Source organism: Scylla paramamosain, chromosome 48 (genome assembly GCF_035594125.1).
Source record: "Scylla paramamosain isolate STU-SP2022 chromosome 48, ASM3559412v1, whole genome shotgun sequence".
In the NCBI taxonomy this organism is placed as follows: Eukaryota; Metazoa; Arthropoda; class Malacostraca; order Decapoda; family Portunidae; genus Scylla; species Scylla paramamosain.
This window is the reverse complement of record NC_087198.1, coordinates 5,740,482-5,764,771: the sequence shown is the minus strand read 5'-3', so window position 1 is coordinate 5,764,771 and position 24,290 is coordinate 5,740,482. Positions and strand designations below refer to the sequence as shown.

The following is a 24,290-nucleotide window of genomic DNA, read 5'->3' as shown; positions in this document are numbered from 1 at the left end:
TTGAAAACCCGGGTAAATATTTCTGTGGCCTTTGAAAATAGTCTGGTGAAAGAGCAAGGCCTTTCAGAATACAAGCACATAACCTTGCTTCATGAAAAACAAGTGCATTCATGATACCTAAGACTGCCTTGCTACATTCCCCCAGTGACTAATGTATCTTTTTTTTTTCTTTATCTCGTAGCATTAGTCTGTCTGTCATTGATGAAAACACCCGCACTACATGTATTACGTTATTTCATTAGTCTCAAGTCGCTATTTCAAGTCTATATAAGCCTCAATAAATACGAGAGCTGTGGTGGTGGTCTGCTTCCCGTCTGCCAATCAGAGCGTTCTATTTTTCCGTTTTCTTTCGTATTCTTCGTAAAGCTCACGCATCCTTCATTTGTCGTTACTTCTTGCCTCACAGAGTATTGGTAAGTGTCTTCTACTGGTAATAATAACCGTGATTCTATTATTTTGTATCATTACAAGTAGTATTGCGAGAGTGGCTCCGTTCTTAGTGACAATTACCTCAGCACAGCCTTCACCAATCAGCGCCAAGTATTCAAGTCACGTGATACTCTCTCCTCGCCGTCTCCTCAGCCATTCGCCCTGCGCCCGCTGACGTGACGAGTCCCCGGTTGTGTTACGGCGGTGAAGCAGTGTTTTGTCTGTCCCTGGTGGCCATGCTGTGGTGGACAGCGGTGTGGAGGGAGAGGTGGATGTGAGTATGGCCTGGTGGTGGATAGGGAGGAGTGGATAGTGGAAGAGAGATGTGGAGAGTAGGATGGTGGAAGGGGGAGGTGGAGGTGGCTATGGCGGACGTGACTGGGTTGAGGTGGTGGTTGTGGTGGTGTTTGGTATGGTTGGAATGGTTGTAGAGGGTGTTGCTAGTGATGGTGAACGTGACTGGCTTATGTTAAAGGTGGTTGTGGTTGTTGGGGATGGTGGTGGTTGTGTGACAGTGGTGGGTGCAGCGGACGCAACGGTGTTGTGGTTGTTGGGTGTGGTTGAGGATTGCGATGGTGGTGGTGGTGGAGGTGGAGGTGATAGGTGGCGGTGGTCGTAGTCGGAGCGGGCTAAGCGGTGGTGGTGGTGGTGTAAAAAGGTGTTTATCGGACGGAGTGGAAGTGGTGGTGGTGGCGGTGATACGATTATCAGGGATGAGAGAGAGAGAGAGAGAGAGAGAGAGAGAGAGAGAGAGAGAGAGAGAGTGTGTGTGTGTGTGTGTGTGTGTGTGTGTACTCCTATAATCAGCAAATTGCAGTCACTCGTTCGCTTGTTTCACCTCCCTGTTTCAGGCCTTCTCTCCCCTTCCCTTCCTCCTCGCTCCCTTCCTAGCCTGCCCGCCACCCTCTCCCCGCTTTTCCCTGCCTGTCCTCCCCTGCTCCTCGTGTCCCAGGTGAGTGTTGCCTTATTTGAGTCAATGTATAATGGTTTTTATTTGAGATTGAAGCTCCACACGTAATGAAAGGTAATCTGTGGTTTTGTATACTATTATTGGACTATTTATGTAAACTTACAATAGAAAACTAATTCTATTAGGAAATGTGTATAAACAATTTCATCTATACAATGACCTGTGTGATGTGACGTTAGTGTGTGTGCGAGAGAGACAGAGAGAGAGAGAGAGAGAGAGAGAGAGAGAGAGAGAGAGAGAGAGAGAGAGAGAGAGAGAGAGAGAGAGAGAGATTGACAGCAAATGAACCAATATTTTAACTTTCCTGACTCTGATGATGAAAGTTATATGACTGAGGCTGCAGTTAAGTAAGTTGAGAAGCTGAGCAGATAAATATGAGTACACCACCTGTCTGTCTGTCCGTCTTTCAGTCAGTCAGTCAGTCAGTCGGTTGATGGGGGACTGGTGGAGAGACCACTCTGTGTCTGTCTATTCGTCTTTCAGTCAGTCAGTCAGTCAGTCTGTTGATGGAGGAATGGTGGAGAGACCAATATGTGTCTGTCTGTCCGTCTTTCAATCACACAGTCAGTCAGTCAGTCTGTTGATGGATGGCTGGTGGAGAGAGCAATGTGTCTGTCTGTCCGTCTTTCAATCACACAGTCAGTCAGTCAGTCAGTCAGTCAGTTGGTGGAGGACTGGTGGAGAGAGCAATCTGTGTCTGTCTGTCCGTCTTTCAGTCACACAGTCAGTCAGTCAGTCAGTCTGTTGATGGATGACTGGTGGAGAGAGCAATCTGTCTGTCTGTCCGTCTTTCAGTCACACAGTCAGTCAGTCAGTCAGTCAGTCAGTTGATGGAGGACTGGTGGAGAGAGCAATCTGTGTCTGTCTGTCTACGTGATGCTTCCCTCCGCCGTTTCATTACGTAGACAAAATACATGAAAGGGAAATATTGGTTTTATGGACAGGTGTGGTGGTGGTGGTGGTGGTGGCGCCATTAGTAGTATTCAGGTGTCATACCTGTAACGTAATAAGGAATGAAGGCAGGACGTATGCGATGGCAGCTTGAAGGTAACAATTGGTGATGAAAGGTGGTGGTTGGTGGTGGTGGTGGTGGTGGCAGGGGCTGTGAGGGCTGCCTGTTACCACCACCTTCACTATCCCAAGCGCACATCTCTGGCTGACCCTTCGCTCCCCCGTTCTTTCCCTGCCCTCAATTCATCGCCCCCCCTCTCTCTCTCTCTCTCTCTCTCTCTCTCTCTCTCTCTCTCTCTCTCTCTCTCTCTCTCTCTCTCTCTCTCTCTCTCTCTCTCTCTCTCTCTGGATTTAGCCGGCTATCCTCTCAGCCTCATCCTTCACGTACTGCTTCCCTCCCTCTCTCAACCATTCATCCTGACTCACTCCCATTGTTTCCTCAAGTCTCTCTCTCATCCCTCATTCCTCCTTTTATTCTTATTCTTCCATCATTCACTCTTCCTCTCCTTCCTCACTCCTGTCCCTCTGATATTCACTCACCCTCAACCATCTCATCTACTTTCACCCCCATTCCTCCCTCATCCCTTCCCATACGGTTCTTTTCCCTACATCCCCCCCCCTCTCTTTCTCTCTCTCTCTCTCTCTCTCTCTCTCTCTCTCTCTCTCTCTCTCTCTCTCTCTCTCTCTCTCTCTCTCTCTCTCTCTCTCTCTCTCTCTCTCTCTGCAGACGAGTGCAGTTGTGTTCTGAGTCAGTTTTTCTAAAGTTTGTGAAGTGGTTGGCGTGGGTGGCAGGGGCGTGGAGGGCGTCACGCTGGTAGTGTAGAAAAGAAAGCGAGAGAAAAGTGATGCGGCACTGGTGTTTAATACCTGAGTGAAGTACTGACGTCGTAAAGACCATTTCTGTCCATTGTGATTTCTGAGTTTAAGTAATGAGGCTTTGTAATGGGTCGTTTATCATTTATTTTATTTTTCACGTGGACAAAAATTGTGCTTACTTTATTATATATATATATATATATATATATATATATATATATATATATATATATATATATATATATATATATATATATATATATATATATATATATATATATATATAATTAAGTTAACACAATTTTCCTCCACGTCAAGCCGACATGAAAACTTATTCCATTCATTCCATTGACAAACTGAGACCATGTACCCCGACACACACACACACACACACACACACATAAAAAAAAAAAATCCCTTTACCTTTCTCTACTGAGAGAGAGAGAGAGAGAGAGAGAGAGAGAGAGAGAGAGAGAGAGAGAGAGAGAGAGAGAGAGAGAGAGAGAGAGAGAGAGAGAGAGAGAGAGAGAGAGAGAGAGAGAGAGAGAGAGAGAGAGAGAGAGAGAGAGAGAGAGAGAGAGAGAGAGAGAGAGAGAGAATGGTGGCCAGAGTAAGACGAAGGAGAAAGCAAGTTAAAGAAAACAAATGGAAAGTGAGAGAAAAGCAAGAAAATACAGATGAAAAGAAAATCTGCGGTAAAAATGCACCGCTGAAACAAAAACGAATAAGAAAGTGTAATGAAACGATGAGATAATTTTGTGTTTTTGTGAGCCAGCAATTATGCTGCACCCACCCTCTACCACTACTACCACTACTACTACTACTACTACTCCTACCACTGCAAGTGTTGGAGCAGTAGGTGACAGAAACGAAGAAGCGCAAACACCTGGAGATAGGTGAGCTTGATAGGAAGTTACAAGTAGAATATGAAGCAAAACTCAAAGTCTCACTGAGAGAACTTGAGAGGACTGTGAAGAACAACTCAAGAACATTACGCCCTAAGTGGACGACCTGTACGAGGCCAAGGTGAGAGTGAGAGTGAGAGGGGAGTAGGTAGGTGACGGATTTGAACTGGAGAAAGATTAGGGTGGAGAGAATTGAAGGTTGTAACTTCTAGGGACATTGGGAGGGAGTGAGAGAGTGAGAGGGGAGTGGGTAGGTGACGGTTTTGGACGTTAGAAAGACTACGGTGGAGAGAGTTATATAAAAAAAAAATGGTGTTATATTAAGTAAAATCAGTCAATATTTAACACGTCAGGCGCCACACGCACCACCGCCGTTACATTTCAGACTATTCAAAGTTGCCGTGTGTACCACTGGCCCAACATTTATCACTTTTCTTCCCTTTTTTTTTTTTTTAACAATGAATTCCATTAAATAATGGGCAAAAATGAAACGCAAATCTTTTAAACAAATGTTGATTATTAATTATCATAATTTTTAATGAGGCAAATATGATAATGGTAAAAAAATGAAAGAGTATCTTTTGTGAAGTGACATTGTAACTGGTCAAAATACAAAGGTGGAACTCTAAATGGTAATAATAAAACTTGTCTCAGTCACGGCTCAACATATAGATGTAGTATCCCTAACAACTGTCATCTATATATTGTTTTATTATAAAGCAAATCTGTGATTGCAAAACAACATAACATTTTTACCTACTCTTATTGAAATCATTACTATCATTTCTTGCACAAAGGAGAACTTTTCCTGTAACAAATGAAAGCCTGTGTCCTGTTTGCAGCTGCACAAAGAAAAGGCTTTATCCTTCAACATTCATATAAACAGCTTCTTCATTCCTTGTGTAGTGAAAACAGTGACTCAAGAAATGATTGCAGCAAATGTGTGAAGGTCGCTATTGATGGAGAGAGTGCTTTCTTTCAGAACATGGGAGGCATACATGTACCTTCCCATCACACTGATCACATACACTCTTCACTCTCCTACCTTCTCAAGCTGCACTTGCCCGTCCTTCATTCACACTAAAGATTTGACAGCGCCCTCTGCATCTTTTTCCCGCTCTTCTAGAGTGACCTTGCAATCCAACAAGAAAATGGTGTTCTCTTACCTCCCAGAGAGAGAGAGAGAGAGAGAGAGAGAGAGAGAGAGAGAGAGAGAGAGAGAGAGAGAGAGAGAGAGAGAGAGGGAGGGGGGGCTACAATAGCCCCCCTCCCTCCCCCTCTCTCTCTCGGTTTGTCTGTCGGTTTCTTTTTTTCTATTTTGTTTAATCTACTACTACTACTACTACTACTACTACTATTACTACTACTACTACTCGTACTACTACTACTAATCGTACTACTACTACTACTAATCGTACTACTACTAGTACTACTCGTACTACTACTACTACTTCTACTACTACTACTACTACTACTACAACAACTACTACTACTACTACTACTACTAACTACTACTACTACTACTACTACTACTACTACTACTACTACTACTACTAACACATCTACTACCACCACCACCACCACCACCACCACCACCACCACCACCACCACTACTACTACTACTACTACTACTACTACTACTACTACTACTACTACTATCACCACCACCACCACCACCACCACTACTACTACTACTACTACTACTACCACCACCACCACCACCACCACGAATACCACCACCACCACTACTACCACCGCCTCCACTACTACCACCGACACTACCACCACCACCACCACCACCACTACTACTACCACCGTCACCACTACTACCACCGCCACCACCACCACTACTACCACTACCACTGCTACTACCACCATCACCACTACCACTACTACTACCACCACCACAACCAACACCACCAACACCACCACAACCACCGCCACCACCACCACCACCACCACCACCACAACAACAACAACCACCACCACCACCACCACCACCACTACTACTACCACTACCGCTGCTACTACTACTACTACCACCACTACTACTACTACTTTTACTGCTACTACTACTACTACTACTACTACTATTGCAGGTGACCCATGAACTACCTCTAACAATGGTGATGAAGAACCAGAAGTGGGTTGTAGGTGACGAGATAACTATCCCAGGTCATCCCGGAAGTGGCGAGGTGACCCCATACAGCTCCACAAGGTCGTGGAGGACACCAGACATAGCCACGTGGTCGCCTACACTCAGCCATCCACCTCACCTGCCCCAGACTGCTACCCGGACACCATCCAGCCACAAGAACCCAGATAAGCACTTCCGGGGTCCTTGGTTGTGGTTAACTAGCTAGTTTGTTTAGGGGTCACTTGCTGTACATAGGAACCCTCCTCAGTCTGCTGCTATTTTTTTTATTTTTTATTATTGAGGTGTAATGCTGTCCTCTACGTGAGAGTGATAGTGTTTATCTTTATTTATTTATTTTTTTTTTCCTGAAGACCAGTTCTGAGGTTATCTTGGAGGTTAACGGAGAAGAGTTCTTCACACCTGTGTTTGTTGTTTTATTTTATTTTTTTATTGGTCACTTTTTGTTTTTTGTTGTGATTGTTATTAATTCTATTTATTTGTATTGAAATATGTGAGTGTGAATGCAGCACAATATATAAAGATGTGCATTCCAGAGTGAAAGGAAGGCGTGCACAGGGTAGAGTGCACAGGATGCAGTGCCTTGTTTTTATCACCAGACCTTGATTGATTGAAGCAAATGAAAACTTTGGTGTGAGTACCTTACAAAGACACTTGACAATACTAATGTCACCTCACCTCGTGGTTTCACCCTAAACCTACAAACATAAATAAATAATTTATTCTCATTTATTCTCATCTTTACAAATTACAGTCTTTACACATCAAAGTAACTAATCACCTTTATTCATCCACTTGAGGGGGTTGAAGGATCGCTAATCCCATATTAAATTGCCAGTGTTCAACTCGCCTCTCCTCCCTCATTTATTGACCAATTCATTTAAAAAATATTTTGATCAGGAAGGTTGCAAGAAGAATGTCTGCTATCTTTTTTTTTTTGTACGATAAGTTTTTTTTTTTTCAATGAAAAAGTAAAAAAAAAAACTGTGTCAAATATTTACTTTCAAATATTTGTCAGAAATCAAAATCAGTTACAAACAAAAATGACGACAGCAGACTTTGTTCGCCTCTCACAGCTTGATAAGCCGCAATGGCCCATCTGTGTGTAACACCAATAACAACGGAGATCATTTTTATACGCCAAAATCCGCCATTTTAAGTTATGTCAAAGTTTAAGGGATGACTATAATACACCTATTGCAGCTAAGGACTTGAAATTCACATGATATATACATCACAATATGTTGAAAAACAGATATAGATTAATTTAGTTACTACGATCGGTTTTGTACATAGGCCTAAAGTAATTCATGATTTCACCCTTAATTACCCGGGGGGGAGGGGGGAAGGCGGGTGAAAACAATTTTTGTTATATTTCGACTTTTAGATCAAAACCAGTGTTTAACTGTTTTGAAATAAATAAAATATTAATGCAAAAGATATCTAATGCAGACACATTGACTATTTCCTAGATTTACGGAAAAATATTTATCTTATTTTTCGTATATAAATTTGAAAAAAATAGTTAGACCTAAAATTACGTACTCTCTAATGTTGTACGCAGCAAAAGAACCGTAGATATTCATAGGAGACTGAGGAAGAACGGGTACGCCAGAAAGAAAAAAAAAAAAAAAAGACATGTCTCGCAGCGGGCGAAACCGTGAAATTTCATAACAGAAGACCTCATTACATAAGGGGATATATATATATATATATATATATATATATATATATATATATATATATATATATATATATATATATATATATATATATATATATATATATATATATATATATATATATATATATATATATATCAAAACATTACATATATAAAAAATGGGAAAAAAAATGTAGAAAAAAAAAAAAAAAAAAATTCATATCCGGATCGTACAACGACACCCTTGATGCAAAACATGTTTGCGCGCCTGACGATGTTAAGACACACGACACACACTTCCCTTGAGAAAAGATGGTAGCCTTCACGAGTGTCTTACTATTTCTTTGCAGAGCCCCTCTTCTTGATGACGACGCGTACACTGTCAGCTACCCTTTGCAGTGTCTCACTTAAATTTTTCTCTATCTTTGTATCTCTCCATTTCAGATAAATTGTTATCTTTCCAAGGGTTGAGGAGAACATGGTCGTGGTTCAAGTGAAGCCACTACAGCCACTCCCTGACAAGCCTTCCACACCGGTGAGTGTTGTTCAAGCATGTATTAGTATTGCTAATTCCTTATTTCCTAGAACATCTACCACTATATAAAGGCAATGTCTTTCCAACACAAATAACGTCAAGCAAAAATAAACTTTACACTAACTAAGTGATGAAAAACGTAGCATCATCCGCTGCACAAAACAATACAGCAGCGAAGTGACACTGCCAGGACTTGAACCAACACCAGCCTGCCTCACTGACACCTGCCGTGGTGCCAGGGAGTGCCAAGGCCTGTGCTGCCACCACGCTGAGAGAGGGAGAAAGAGAAGAGCATTAGAGAGGAATGACCGTGGCAGGAAGGATGGTGTGTTAGGTGACTGGTTCAGACAGTGACAGTGGACAGAAGAAATGCTGGAGAATGATTAAACCACAGGTGGTTCATGTTGTAGTTGTTCAAGATTTCGAAGAAAACTTTTTTTTTTTTCCTAGACAGACAGTGGCAGCAGACACACAAGAGACGATGGTGTGGTGGACAAGAGGATGCAGGGAGACAGCAGACAGAATGGAAGCTACAGATGAAAGAAGAGCAGGTCAAGCCATGGCAGCAGACACATAGACAGACAGATTGGATAAGAAAGAAGTATTATTTAGTGAGGTAAGGAACTGTACAACCCTTCACGGTGCTGACTACTTGATAGCAGAGGTGGTTCATGTTGGTTCAGGATTTGGTTTGAAGCTGTTACGTGAAAAGAACATTCTGAGGAACGAGAGGTTGTATTGTCACTTGTCAACAAAGTGGCAGAGTATTGCTATAACATTTATAGCCAAAGCTGTACCAGCTGCCTGAGTGTGTCATGTCCATTGTGTACTTACAGTCACCTTTGTCATGTCTACGCTAGTGGAGGAGAGGGAAGAACAAACCTTGAATCGTCCAGGGTTAGAGTTTTTAGCAAAGGTTTGAGCGAAGAGTTCAGCTTTAGAGGTAGATGTGATAGCAGTGGTGCCATCTGGTTGAAATAAAGAAGGGAAAGGAAAAGCAAAGTTATTATAGATGTTTTTGGGTAAGTGCCAGAAGTCACGAGGGAGAGTTAGATCTTGAAACGTTTTGACACTTTCTGTTAATGAAGGAGTTTTTTTTTGGCTAATTGGAGAACAGACTTGGCATGGCAGAAATGTAAAATGCATTAGATTCCGGTGATGGAAGAAGGCTTAAGCACCTTTGGTGGGCCACCTCTCTATCATGTATAGCACGAGAACAAGCTATGTTAAACCAAGTTTAACTTTGGAAGGTTTAGGTCGAGAAAAAGAGTGAGGAATGTACGCCTCCATGCCAGACACTATCACCTCTGTTATGCGCTCAGCACACAAAGACGGGTCTCTGACACGGAAGCAGTAGTCATTTTCCAAGGAAAATCAGCAAAATACCTCCATGTTCCCCCAACTAGTACAGGCAAAACGCCAGTGGCACCTTCCTTTTGGGGGATCCTGAGGAGGGATTGGAGCGATAGGACAAGATACAGATATGAGACTGTGATCGGAGGAGCCCAACGGAGAAGAAAGGGTGACAGCATAAGCAGAAGGATTAGAGGTCAGGAAAAGGTCAAGAATGTTGGGCCTATCTTCAAGACGGTCAGGAATACGAGTAAGGTGCTGCACCAATTGCTTTAGGTCGTGGAGAATAGCAAAGTCTAAGGCTAGTTCACCAGGATGGTCAGTGAAGGGAGAGGAAAGCCAAAGTTGGTGGTGAACATTGAAGTCAGTCTCCAAGAATTAAGATCTCTGCAAAAGGGAAGAGAGTCAATGTGCTCCACTTTGGAAGTTAAGTAGTCAAAGAATTTTTCATAGTCAGAAGAGTTATTTGAGAGGTATACAGCACAGATAAATTTAGTTTGAGAGTGACTCTGTTGTCGTACCCTGGTGGTGGAAAACTCGGAAGATTCAAGAGAGTGGAAAGCAGGTTAAGTCATTGCGCACATGAACACAGCATCCAGCTTTGGATCGAAAATGTGGATAGAGAAAGTAGGAGGGAACAGAAAAGGGGCTACTGTCAGTTGCCTCAGACATCTGAGTTTCAGTGACGAAAGGATGATGAAGCTTAATAGAGGAGAGGCACTGTTCTACAGATTGAACGCGAATGTTTCAGAAGTTTATGAAGAAAAACTGAGAGGGGTATCAAGACATTTAGGGTCGTTACCAGAAGAGCAGTCTGACCCGGGGACAATTGTGGTCCGCTCACCAGATGGGGTCTCCGAGGCTGGTGTAGGAGTATGTGTGTAATAATTAGGTGCTGGTAGTTGTTTTGTGTGCAGGAAGAGAGATATCTCCATGACTATAACGTTTGGTACGATTGAAAACATCCTTTGGTTTCCACAGATATGTACACACTAGTAGTAACATTTTTCACCTTTAGCACCAGAAACAGTCTTCCTCACACGAACCGTTTTACTGCCGGGACTTGAAGGCTGATGAAGCAGTGCGGCGGAGGTCACGCCTCTCAGAGTGTTTATACTTGTTGTCAACACCGCCATAACTAATACAAACTCTTTAGTGCAGGTAGTTAAATAACTGCAATCATTGTTCCAGATTCCTAAATTCACAAAGTGCATAACTCATTCCAAGTTTTTATTGCAGATAATTAAAGTTTTAGTGAAATAATTATTCCTATTCCTAATGTTGTGTGGTGCATTATCTCAGACAGGACCACTGGAAGCTGTCAGAGTGCTGTGGCACGTGGCAAGAACCAAGTGTTCAGGAGCACACACTGTCCCTTCACCAGTCAGCAGGTTACGAAAAACAATGCAGTATTCTGTTGAGTAATCAAAGTAATAAAATGTAAATGATAAAATGTCAGTACTGATTTAGAGTGTCACACTCCACCATGGCAAAGACTGCCGGCTGAGTAATATTCAAGTTGTATTAGTGAGACTCTACTCAATGTTAATTATAAGGCAGGTGTAAAAAAAATAGTTAAAAATGTATCATAGTACAAGAAAATGACAGTTCAAAATGTAAACATATCTTTAACAAGTAGACTTGAATGGTCATTAAGTAGTACAGCAGACCCTTCCTAGAGTAAATTCACTATTATTTGTAGACTGGCCTTATTTGTCTCTCATCATTTTACTTTTCTTATTATTTTGTCTTGTTTTCTCATTAATACTTGAGTGCCTTCATTTATCTCTATTATTGTGACTTTCTCTCATTATGTTGCTGATGTTGTCTACTCTCATCATCTGACTGACTGCTCGCCTTCACAGATCTGGGCGGCTTGGAAGCCTCACTACAAACTGAAGACCCGTTCACTTGAAGGACACAGTTGGAGTCGGACACAAGATCCAAGATGGAGTTATTTTTAAACGAGAGCTTCAGGCAGAAAATTCGAGTGGATTTTCAACTCTAAAAATAACTTTTTTGGGGGGGATATTTTGAACCTTCTTTATCTTGAAAAATAACTGCAGATATCATGACTCTAGCTGGAAATTGACCTGAGCAATGTAGGGTTTGCTGCAGTGAGATTACCAAGGCACGAGTGTCTGGGATTTAAAGATGATGGATATGTGTCCTGTGTGCTGCTGTGCTGGGAGGAGAGGAGCAGCAGCAGTCGTGGGGCTCTGTTGCTGCTGTCACTGGTGCAGCTGTTCACTCCTGCAGCTACCTTCCCTCAACATACTGTGTCTTCCCTCACCTGCAATGAACAACTATGAACAATACTTCTCCTGCGATGAGGAACAGTGAATAACACCTCTCTCTCTCTCTCTCTCTCTCTCTCTCTCTCTCTCTCTCTCTCTCTCTCTCTCTCTCTCTCTCTCTCTCTCTCTCTCTCTCTCTCTCTCTCTCTCCAGTATGTCCCCCACAGTATGTTTACAAACCCACAGTGACTCTCCACAGCCCCTCACCAACAATTGTCTCCTTCACACACACACACACACACACACACACACACACTGTTGGAATCTTGTAGTGTCTACAACAATGAATGGAACCAAAATCGATAAGCCAAATTTTCTTCCAGCCTGCGTGAGTGTAGTGAGGCTCAATGTGTGTGTACAAGTGAAGAGTATATATTAGATGCATGACTTAAAAATATGAGGCTTACACAAAAATACAGGACATAACTTGAGTGTGGTGAGTCAAAGGGGAGTCAAAATGCTCAACTTTGAATTAATTTACAACAAAAAGTAACTAAATAAACACACTATAAAAAAAAAATCTCATCAATTAACACTGAAAAAAAAAATATATATATATATATACACCTACGCAAAATAAATAAATAAATAAATAAATGAAGACTAAATAAACCAAATTAATCTGAACGCTAACACACAAACCAATATAGTCATATATTTTTAAACACTACGGTGAAGAAAGATAATGAAGCTTTAACATTGAGTGAAAGAGAGAGAGAGAAATTTGTGGTCTTCCTAAATCTCTCTCTCTCTCTCTCTCTCTCTCTCTCTCTCTCTCTCTCTCTCTCTCTCTCTCTCTCTCTCTCTCTCTCTCTCTCTCTCTCTCTCTCTCTTTCATACACAAACTATAAAAAACAAAAAAATAAGTAAGTAAAGTAAGTAAGTAAAAATACAAGCAAATAATAATAGCCATCCACACCAATCCACACACACCAAGCCATCCCAATCCAGCCAATCACGAGCCAGCAGCAGACACACCGAGAGGATTGGGAGAAAGAGGAAAAAAAAAAAAGAAAAAAAAAAAAATGATAAGGGGGAGAATAAGAAAAATAGCGAAACGAGAAAAATGAGAAAAATAAAAGGAAAAAAAAATACGAATAAAATCAAAAGGAAAAAAATGAGGGAAGAGAAAAAATGGGGTGAGGAGGGGAACACTTAGGAAAATAAACCAAACAATAGGGCATTACATTGTGATTACGTATAGCAGGGATGGATTATGAGAGAGAGAGAGAGAGAGAGAGAGAGAGATCTGGTCAGGAATTTAATTTTGTGTTAGTGGTTTACGCCATCTCTCTCTCTCTCTCTCTCTCTCTCTCTCTCTCTCTCTCTCTCTCTCTCTCTCTCTCTCTCTCTCTCTCTCTCTCCTTACAACAGTTTTGTCTTTCTGTTTTCTCTCGCTCTTATCTTTCGCTGAGAGAGAGAGAGAGAGAGAGAAACATTATTACACACACACACACAAACAGGAGGAGGCAGTAGACAGGAGGAGGCAGTAGACACCTGCCGAAACGATAATTACTCCCAGTGAGGTCTAAAGCACTGTTCAGGGGGTGCTGTGAACTTATCATTATACCCAGCTGTGACCTCATTGAACGTTTCCCTTTGTGTCTCACAACACAAGGGGGTAGTCACAGCCTGCCCTCTAAAGACAACTCTCTTCCTCCACACAAAACTACAAGCACCTAATAACACACACACCCTTCACTCAAAAAAAATTAAAATCATGGCGACTCCTACACCAGCCTCGGAGTCCCCATCTGGGGAGGGGACCATAAATGTCCCCAGGTCGGACTGCCTTTCCGTCGACGACCCTAAGTGTCTTGACACCCCCCTCAACTTTTTCTTCATTAACTTCTGCAACATTCGCGGTCTAAGATCTAATTTTCAATCTGTAGAACACCACCTCTCCTCTTCTAAACCTCATCTTCTTTTCCTCACTGAAACTCAGGTGTCTGAGGCAACTGACAGTAGCCCCTTTTCTGTTCCTTCCTACTTTCTCTATCCTCATTTTCGATCCAAAGCTGGATGCTGCGTTTATGTGCGCAATGACTTAACCTGCTCTCGTGCCCACGCTCTTGAATCTTCCGAGTTTTCCACCATCTGGCTACGACTACAGAGTCATTCTCATACTAAATTTATCTGTGCTGTATACCTCTCTCCTAACTCCTCTGACTATAAGAAATTCTTTGACTACTTAACTTCCAAAGTGGAGCACATTCTGACCCTCTTCCCTTTTGCAGAGATCTCCATTCTTGGAGACTTCAATGTTCACCACCAGCTTTGGCTTTCCTCTCCCTTCACTGACCATCCTGGTGAACTAGCCTACAACTTTGCTATCCTCCATGACCTAGAGCAATTGGTGCAACACCCTACTCGTATTCCTGACCGTCTTGGAGATACGCCCAACATTCTTGACCTTTTCCTGACCTCTAATCCTTCTGCTTATGCTGTCACCCTTTCTTCTCCGTTGGGCTCCTCCGATCACAATCTCATATCTTTATCTTGTCCTATCACTCCAATCCCTCCTCAGGATCCCCCTAAGCGAAGGTGCCTCTGGCGTTTTGCCTCTGCTAGTTGGGGGGACCTGAGGCGGTATTTTGCTGATTTTCCTTGGAATGACTACTGCTTCCGTGTCAGAGACCCGTCTTTGTGTGCTGAGCGCATAACAGAGGTGATAGTGTCTGGCATGGAGGCGTACATTCCTCACTCTTTTTCTCGTCCTAAACCTTCTAAACCTTGGTTTAACACAGCTTGTTCTCGTGCTATACATGATAGAGAGGTGGCCCACAAAAGGTACTTAAGCCTTCCTTCACCAGAATCTCATGCACTTTATATTTCTGCCCGGAACCATGCCAAGTCTGTTCTCCAACTAGCCAAAAACTCCTTCATTAACAGAAAATGTCAAAACCTTTCAAGATCTAACTCCCCTCGTGATTTCTGGCATCTAGCCAAAAATATCTCCAATAACTTTGCTTCTTCTTCTTTCCCTCCTCTACTTCAACCAGATGGCACCACTGCTATCACATCTATTTCTAAAGCTGAACTCTTTGCTCAAACCTTTGCTAAAAACTCTACCTTGGACGATTCTGGGCTTGTTCCTCCCTCTCCTCCACCCTCTGACTACTTCATGCCTCGTATTAAAATTCTTCGTAATGATGTTTTCCATGCCCTCGCTGGCCTAAACCCTCAGAAGGCTTATGGACCTGATGGGGTCCCTCCTATTGTTCTCCGAAACTGTGCCTCCGTGCTTGCACCTTGCCTAGTCAAACTCTTTCAGCTCTGTCTGTCAACATCTACCTTTCCTTCTTGCTGGAAGTTTGCCTACATTCAACCTGTTCCTAAAAAGGGTGACCGCTCTAATCCCTCAAACTACCGTCCTATTGCTTTAATTTCCTGCTTATCTAAAGTATTTGAATCTATCCTCAACAGGAAGATTCTTAAATATCTATCACTTCACAACCTTCTATCTGATCGCCAGTATGGGTTCCGTCAAGGCCGCTCTACTGGTGATGATCTGGCTTTCCTTACTGAGTCTTGGTCATCCTCTTTTAGAGACTTCGGTGAAACTTTTGCTGTTGCCTTGGACATATCAAAAGCCTTTGATAGAGTCTGGCACAAAGCTTTGATTTCCAAACTACCCTCCTACGGTTTCTATCCTTCTCTCTGTAACTTCATCTCAAGTTTCCTTTCTGACCGTTCTATTGCTGCTGTGGTAGACGGTCACTGTTCTTCTCCTAAATCTATTAACAGTGGTGTTCCTCAGGGTTCTGTCCTGTCACCCACTCTCTTCTTATTATTCATTAATGATCTTCTAAACCAAACTTCTTGTCCTATCCACTCCTATGCTGATGATACCACCCTGCACTTTTCCACGTCTTTTCATAGACGTCCAACCCTTCAGGAGGTAAACATATCACGCAGGGAAGCCACAGAACGCCTGACTTCTGATCTTTCTAAAATTTCTGATTGGGGCAGAGCAAACTTGGTATTGTTCAATGCCTCAAAAACTCAATTCCTCCATCTATCAACTCGACACAATCTTCCAGACAACTATCCCCTCTTCTTCAATGACACTCAACTGTCCCCCTCTTCTACACTGAACATCCTCGGTCTGTCCTTTACTTATAATCTGAACTGGAAACTTCACATCTCATCTCTAGCTAAAACAGCTTCTATGAAGTTAGGTGTTCTGAGACGTCTCCGCCAGTTTTTCTCACCCCCCCAGCTGCTAACTCTGTACAAGGGCCTTATCCGTCCATGTATGGAGTATGCTTCACATGTCTGGGGGGGTTCCACTCATACTGCTGTTCTAGACAGGGTGGAATCAAAAGCTTTTCGTCTCATCAACTCCTCTCCTCTAACTGACTGTCTTCAGCCTCTCTCTCACCGCCGCAATGTTGCATCTCTAGCTGTCTTCTACCGCTATTTTCATGCTAACTGCTCTTCTGATCTTGCTAACTGCATGCCTCCCCTCCTTCCGCGGCCTCGCTGCACAAGACTTTCTTCTTTCTCTCACTCCTATTCTGTCCACCTCTCTAATGCAAGAGTTAACCAGTATTCTCAATCATTCATCCCTTTCTCTGGTAAACTCTGGAACTCCCTGCCTGCTTCTGTATTTCCACCTTCCTATGACTTGAATTCCTTCAAGAGGGAGGTTTCAAGACACTTATCCACCAATTTTTGACCACTGCTTTGACCCTTTTAGGGACTGGCATTTCAGTGGGCATTTTTTTTTATTAGATTTTTGTTGCCCTTGGCCAGTATCCTTCCTACATAAAAAAAAAAAAACAAAAAAAAAACACTCTTTTCATAGATAAGTTAACACTTTTAATATATATATATATATATATATATATATATATATATATATATATATATATATATATATATATATATATATATATATATATATATATATATATATATATATATATATATATATATATAACCCTTTCTTTTTACATTATCTATCACAATAACCCTTTCTACCTCCTATTCCTTCCCTTCCAAATGAAACCGAACCATTAAGAAGTATCACTTGCTTCTCTCCTGTAACTTATAATGAAACGCTCGAATTAATTCATAAGGTGCGCAAAGGAGCTTAATTAATAAACAGGAAAGATTAAAAATGCATTGCGGGGAAAAAAAAAAGGTAAAATATGAATGAGTTTGAGGAAAGGTGTGTGTGTGTGTGTGTGTGTGTGTGTGTGTGTGTGTGTGTGTGTGTGTGTGTGTGTGTGTGTGTGTGTGTAAGGTAATGAGTTTTTTAACTGAAGAATGTAAGGTATTGGATCCGAAAGCATAAGGGATTGGACGCCCTGAGTGAAGCGGTTACAGGTGTCTATTGTTCCCGTGGTTGATATACTGAGACAACTTGTTCGCCACCTTGCAATTAGAGACGTGGCAGTGAGGCTGGTAGATACCTATCAGCGTCAGCATTTTTAATTGTCTGCGATTTCCTGGGGCAAAGGGGTGTCTTAGCTAAATTTGAAATCGATGTGCAGGAAAAGTACAGCATGAATTGCTGCACAAGTGTATCTAAAATTAAAAACATAACCCTTAATATAAATATTCATACTTACTGGTGTATGATAAGGCTTTGTTAATTGAATTATAAGATAAAACTAAAAATAGGTAATGATTTTTTTTAAAGTAAGTATGAACAGTAAAAATAAAAGGATGTTGATATCGGCTTGTGCATTTTATCTGGGAATGTTGAAAAATATCCGATATCACTGACACGTCCTGTATATGAAAGTAATCAGTGAAATAAAAAAAAGAACAGCACCGCTGGCGGACGTACGACGTACTTATCTTGATCATGATTCTTCAGTTAAAGAAAGCGCCGCGCACCGTTAGGAAGGAGTGTAAAGTGTAAACAATAGCCTCTCAGTTCTGCCGATACAAAGGCCTTTACTTTGCTCTACTATATCCAGAATAGGGTATAGCTCGTTCTTTCGGGAATTTTCTTAATTCCGCTGTAGTCCATGATTGTGGCGGTGATGTATCCATTGTGCAGGGTAGTCCAGTAAGCGTGGTCCTGTGTTTTGGTTTCCTCGCTGCCCAAGTACCCGAGGATAGTGATCGTACCGCAAAAATAAAGTCTCTGATACAAAATTATATTTTCTTTACATTAAATGGATTTGCCTGTTGTTTAGTACATGAAAATGCAAGTATATATTAGTATACTTCCATTGAGGTCAGTAGAAAATTACAGATTGCCTGCCTTGATACACTTATAGGCTCTTTTAAGAATATCATCTGAAATTATGAATAGAGGCTCAAACAATGTCATGTGCTGTCAGTTATCACGAAATTAATTGACTTAAAATTTAGACGCATTACTGTCCAACGATACACCTTTGTAAGCTTGTAAAACCTTGCCCCAAAAAATATTTATTTTCCGGCGAGAATTAAAAATTCTGGCGCTATCTGGTATCAAAACGCTCACTGCGACGTCTCTAATTTCCTATACAGGGTGTAACGCGAGTTTCTGCAAATACTGAAAGAGGTGAAAGAACGCTTAATTCTAAGTAGAAAATGTTCTATGCACATATGCATTTTAAGGCTTTGTTTACCCATCAGAGGATTTGAAAATGTACGGGACTCGCGGGTGTGCTCTGTGAAATGACGGACACACGGTTGTATTGTCGCAGCCTCGGAGGTGCCACTTAGTCATATTACGAATGGTTTAATATTACATTATCTTGTAACAAGACTAATGGGATTACAAAGCATGTAATTTACCTATAAGCATTACAGGACAACATTATTGCGGTGATTAAAAGTACTTCCGTAAAATGCTACGCGGCATCATCAAACCGAGGGAGAAGGGCGGGTGGGTAGCCTGCCCTTGCGACCTTGAAAACAGCTGAGAGATGATGCCACGTAGCATTTTACAGGAGTACATTTTATCACCGCAATAATGTTGTCTGTAATGCTTATCGGTAAATTACATGCTTTTTTATATCATTTGTCTTGTTATAAGATACTGCAATATTCCACAGCCTGCAAAAAATAACATTAAACCATTCGTAATTTGAACAAGTGGCACCTCCGAGGCTGAGACAATGCAGCCGTCTGTACTTCACCTCACAGCTACACGCAGGGCACAGCAGCGAGCCCCATACATTTTCAACTCCTCTGACGCACGTCGCCCACCACCAGGGTCAGAGGGTCGGACATGATGCAGAAGAAGGCGCGGGAGCCGAAGTATTCATCCGCCGTCCACCGCTCCCCGTCGCTGAGAAAGCTGCTCCTTGTGTCACAGCTGAGGAAGAGAGAGGCGAGGGATAGGTCACTCCTGCAGGAACACGAATTAAGAACGAACACCAATAGACATGGCCACTCGGAGGGATACAAAGGAAAAAACAAGAAGTAAAAGATAAGGACCGGAGGTTGAAATCGCTCACACATGAACAAACAGTAATAGATAAGAGCACGGAGTTTATTTAGATCACTCACAAAGAAATACAAATGAAGAACAAACATATGTAACTTGCATTTTGGTTCTTCCGAGGCTGTCTGTGATAAAGTACACTGAGCAATCTTGTAAAGTGGATGTAGGCTGGAAAATGCAAGGATGCAGGCACGGTGAGAGAGGGAGGGAAAGTGAGAGGGAGGGAGGAAGGGAGGCAGAAAGGAGGGAAGGAAGGAACGTAAGAGAAAAGAAAGAAATAAATAAAAGCAAAGCCTTCCCCACCAAAAAAATGAATTAATTAATAAAATGAAATAAATAAATAAATAAAAGTAAAACGGAGAAAAAAAAAGAAAAAAGGAAGGTATGAACAAAAGGAGAGGGAAAGGAAGAAACGGATAAGAAAAGGAGAGAAATCAAATGAAAGAAAGGAAGGCAGGAAGGATAAAAAAAAAATGAAATAACGGAAAGGTAGAAAACGAAGAAAGGAAATCAAATAAATACAAAAAAGAAGGAAGAAAGAAAGATTAAGGAAAACGATGCCATAAGTAATGAGAGAGTTAAACCAAAAAAAAAAAAAAACAGACAAGACTTGAATAGAAAAGAGAGAGAGAGAGAGAGAGAGAGAGAGAGAGAGAGAGAGAGAGAGAGAGAGAGAGAGAGAGAGAGAGAGAGAGACTAGATAAACAACATCCGAGAGTGGCGAGGATGGGGGAGGCTGGAGGGTGGTGAAGGAAGGGGACAGGGGAATGGATGAGCAGGGCAAGGCAGGGAAGGAAGGAAGAGCAGTGAAGGGAAGGAGGAATAATGATGGAAGAAAGGCAAGTGAGGGAAGAGGGACGGTGAAGGAGGAGCAGTGAAGGAAGGAGAGCTAGGGGAAGTAGAGGCAGTGAAGGAAAGTGAGGGGCCGTGGAGGAAGAATAGGGACGTTGTTGTAACCCAGCAAACAACAAGAAATGAAACATGTAACAAGAAACAAGAATGAAACAAAAGTGAAGAAATGAAAAAGGGAAACGAGAAGTAGAAAGAATAAATGAGGGAAGAAGATGATAAAAACGACAGCAGGTATCAAGAAGCTATCACCACCCTGACAGATAAGAGACGAGACGTGACCACCGTGGAGAACAACAAGATGCGGTGAGTCATCACAACACTAACAGAGCCGGAGATTAGCACAACATTACAAGAAGAGGTACTCAGGTGGCCATCACTGAATTAGTATACGAGGGAAGCAGAGGTCACCGGAAACAGGTGACATGGACAACACGGACAGCCGGCACACCACAGGAACCGCCGCCTCCTTGTTCCTGATTAGAAGATGCGATTACCAAAGTAACTCGAGAATGAATCTTATTGAAAGTTAAGGAAAAATAAACTGTGTGATCGAAGTACGGGGAAGATAAATATAGTTACTTGAAAATGGATCTTGCGGAAAGTATATGAAATTGAACCATATGACCAAAGTATGAGAAAATAAATATATTTACTCGAAAATGAACCTTATTGAAAGTTACAGGGAAATGCCGCAAATGATCGAAGTAGTGGAAAATAAATGTTATAGCAACGGAAGCCTTGTTGGGGCAAAAGGTCGCTCTAACATCACGCGTATATTACAAGGTGTAGGAGACGGGAATAGACAGAAACAGAGAGAGGGACAAGCTAGACACAGCTGTCAGACCAGAGAGAGTCAGGATGGGCAAGCCGCCTGTCGCAGTACCAGTAAGTAGAGCCACACAGTTGTAATGCAGTCACAGTAAAATGTGGGTGTTATATATTGACAGAGAGGGATTGGGTGGTGTAGGATGTGTTCCTCAATGAATATTACCTGCGAAGTTTCTTTATCGGTGCTTGACAGTGGCATGTTATTCATTACATATCTCGCCTGAACATTGTTCAGGCGAGATATGTATTGTACACTTTTCTATATTGAATCTCATCCGCCATTTTCTGCCCAGCTTGTTAGTCTATTTAGGTCACACTGGAGTTCCTGCCATTGTGACACAGACGTTATTCTACTTGTTATCTTGGTGTCGTCTGCAAATTTACTTATTTTGCAATTTATCCCTTCATCAATATCATTAATGTACATTATAAAGAGTACTGGTCTTAATACTGAGCCTTGAGGAACACCGCTGTTTACCTTTTGCCACTCTGACTCTTTTCCATTTATCACAACACGCTGTCTTCTGTCAGAGAGCCAGTCTCTCAGCCATTTCAGGGTGTTTCCGGCAATGCCGTGAGCTTTTACTTCACTGGTGAGTCTCTTAAGGAGAACAGTGTCGAAAGCTTTCTGGAAATCAAGGTAGATAATATCAACAGCTTTTGTCTCGTCATGCGAGTTAAATAGTAAGTTCATTAAGCAGGAACGCTTGGTTCTGAAACCGTGTTGCGAATCCTTTATGATTTTGTTTTCTTTTAAATATTTAACAATTCTATCTCTGATTATTGTTTCCATTAGCTTGCACACTACTGAAGTGAGACTGATCGGCCTGTAAATGGCTGGGAGAGATTTATTTATTTTATTTTATTTTTTTTTTAAGACTGGCGTGACATTTGCTAGTTTCCATTCGTGGGGAAATTTACCCGCTAGTAAAGTTTTATTGAATAAAATTGTAAGCGTTTCACGAGCTCATTTCTTTCTTCTTTAAGAAGCCTGGGTGATATCTTGTCTGGCCCGGCTGTTTTGTTTACGTTCATGCTCTTCGTGACTCAGAGGATTTCACTTTCTGTGATGGTGAAGTCCGGCAGCGTAGTGCCTCTTGACTGAGTCGAAGGGGTCGGCAGACTGCCCTGAACATCCTCAGTCGTGAAGACTGTTGAAAAGTACTCGTTCAGGGTGTTCGCCATGTCTGTTTCGTTTTCTATTTTTGTGCCATTTTCTGTTATTAGTGGACCAATCGTTGATGTTAAAACCCTTTTTGTTTTCACATAGGAGGAGGAGGAGGAGCAGGAAGCGAAAAGGAAATACAACAAAAACAACAACAAAACAAGCATCAGGGAGATGAAGAAGCAAACAAAGAGAAGGAGGAGGTGGAGGAGGAGGAGGAGGAGGAGATTATACATCGTTGGCCTTCAGAAAGGAGCGTAAAAAAAAGCCAGCGTGTCAGTCTTACTCCCTTCCTACTTTCCTTCCCTCAATCCCTCCCTCCTTCCCTCCTTCCCTCCCCTTTCTCTTCTCCTCTTCCCTCCTTCCCTCCCCTTTCCCTTCTCCTTCACAGCCTCTCTGGTATGAAAGAGAAGTAATTCTTACTTTTTCCTTCAATCGCTTCCTCTCTTTTGTCCTCTTTCTTACACGCACTTGAGAGAGAGAGAGAGAGAGAGAGAGAGAGAGAGAGAGAGAGAGAGAGAGAGAGAGAGAGAGAGAGAGAGAGAGAGAGAGAGTGTGTGTGTGTGTGTTACAAGTTACAAGGAGTTACAAGGAAGAGAAGTACTCCGGAAGGCCTTATGACCCATACAGGGGAGTACTGAAAGAGACTCAAGCTAAGTTAGAAACACATGTCCAGGCGACATCGAGTCTACGTAGGCAGCACCTCGTCGAGTCTTGTCTTGAACTGCTCTACAGAGTTACTATTGACGACATCTGAGGGAAGCGCATTCAAACGACTGCAGATTTTGTAGGAAAAGAAGTTCCCACAAAGATCTCTGTTTTAACGCTTCAGTTCAAGTTTGTAACCATTGTTACGAGTGCGCCCCTCACTCAGCTGGAACAAGCACCTGTAGTCCACGTAGTCAAAACCTCGAAGTATCTTAAATACCTCTATGAGCTGACCACGAAGCCTTCTGGTCCCCCAGTGAGAAGAGGTTCAACTCCTTCAGGCACTCTGTATAACACATGTGTCTAAGCTCAGGAATCAGTTTGGTCGCCCTGGCCTGTACTCTCTCCAGTCTTGTGATGTTTTTACGGTAAGAAGGACTCCAAAACTGAACTACGTACTCCAAATGCGGACGGACGAGAGAGTTGTACAGTGATAGTACTATTTTTTTTTTTTTACAATATCCAAACTGTCTCTTTATGTAGCACAAAAGTTTCTGAGCCTTCTTCTCTACAGCTATACACTGCTTCGAGAACTTGAGATCATTGGTAATAACTACACCCAAGTCTTTCTCCGAGTCAGTGCTCTTCAGAGCCTTTCCCTTAAGAACGTACTCATATTGGGGGTTGCGGTACCCAATGTGCATGACCTTGCACTTGGCTGCATTAAATGGCATCTGCCATTTGTCTGACAACTCTCCCAGCTTATGGAGATCAAGCTGAAGTTGTTCTACTTTCTCCGGAGTCGAAACGTCTGATCCTAACTTCGTGTCGTCGGCAAACTCAGAGATTCTGGAGACAATTCCTTTATCTATATCATTAATGTATATGATGAGAGAGAGAGAGAGAGAGAGAGAGAGAGAGAGAGAGAGAGAGAGAGAGAGAGAGAGAGAGAGAGAGAGATCCACCGCAGACCTCCTCTTCATCCTCTCCAAGGACTGGCAAGACGCCCTGGAAGAAGGCCTGGACACCCTTGTGGTGGCCCTGGACATTGCTGGGGCTTTTGACAGGGTCTGGCACGCCGGGCTCATTGAAAAGCTTCGCGCCAAGGGTGTCCAAGGTGACCTGTTAATGCTGGTAGAAGATTACCTCCAGGATAGGACCCTTCAGGTAGTAGTCAACGGGCAGTCATCAAGGCCTTCACCTGTCCGGCCCTCAGTTCCACAAGGCTCCGTCTTGGGCCCAGTCCTATGGAACATATACATCGACGACCTCCTCCGGCAGGTCATCTGTGGCAGCATACGCCGACGACTGCACACTCTCCCGCTCC

General features: G+C 42.4%; 2 long non-coding RNA genes across 8 annotated transcripts in view; one reads left to right on the top strand and one right to left on the bottom strand.

Annotated features, from left to right (window-relative positions):
• Positions 1-566: 566 nt before the first annotated feature.
• Positions 567-12,894, top strand: LOC135095344 (uncharacterized). Of its 7 annotated transcripts, XR_010264320.1 has the most exons (7): positions 603-703; positions 1,281-1,381; positions 6,171-6,397; positions 8,334-8,424; positions 8,875-9,040; positions 11,080-11,168; positions 11,643-12,894. It is a non-coding gene; the product is annotated as an uncharacterized LOC135095344 (long non-coding RNA). The 7 variants fall into 7 exon arrangements; XR_010264321.1 differs by lacking the exon at positions 1,281-1,381 and having other exon boundaries at positions 567-703; XR_010264319.1 differs by lacking the exon at positions 603-703 and having other exon boundaries at positions 733-1,381.
• A 6,130-nt stretch (positions 12,895-19,024) lies between these two features.
• The window catches only part of LOC135095262 (uncharacterized), a 21,197-nt gene continuing 15,931 nt past the window's right edge, over positions 19,025-24,290 (bottom strand). Inside the window, exon 4 of the long non-coding RNA XR_010264185.1 lies at positions 19,025-19,341. This is a non-coding gene — a long non-coding RNA (uncharacterized LOC135095262). The remainder of the gene's footprint in view (positions 19,342-24,290) is intronic.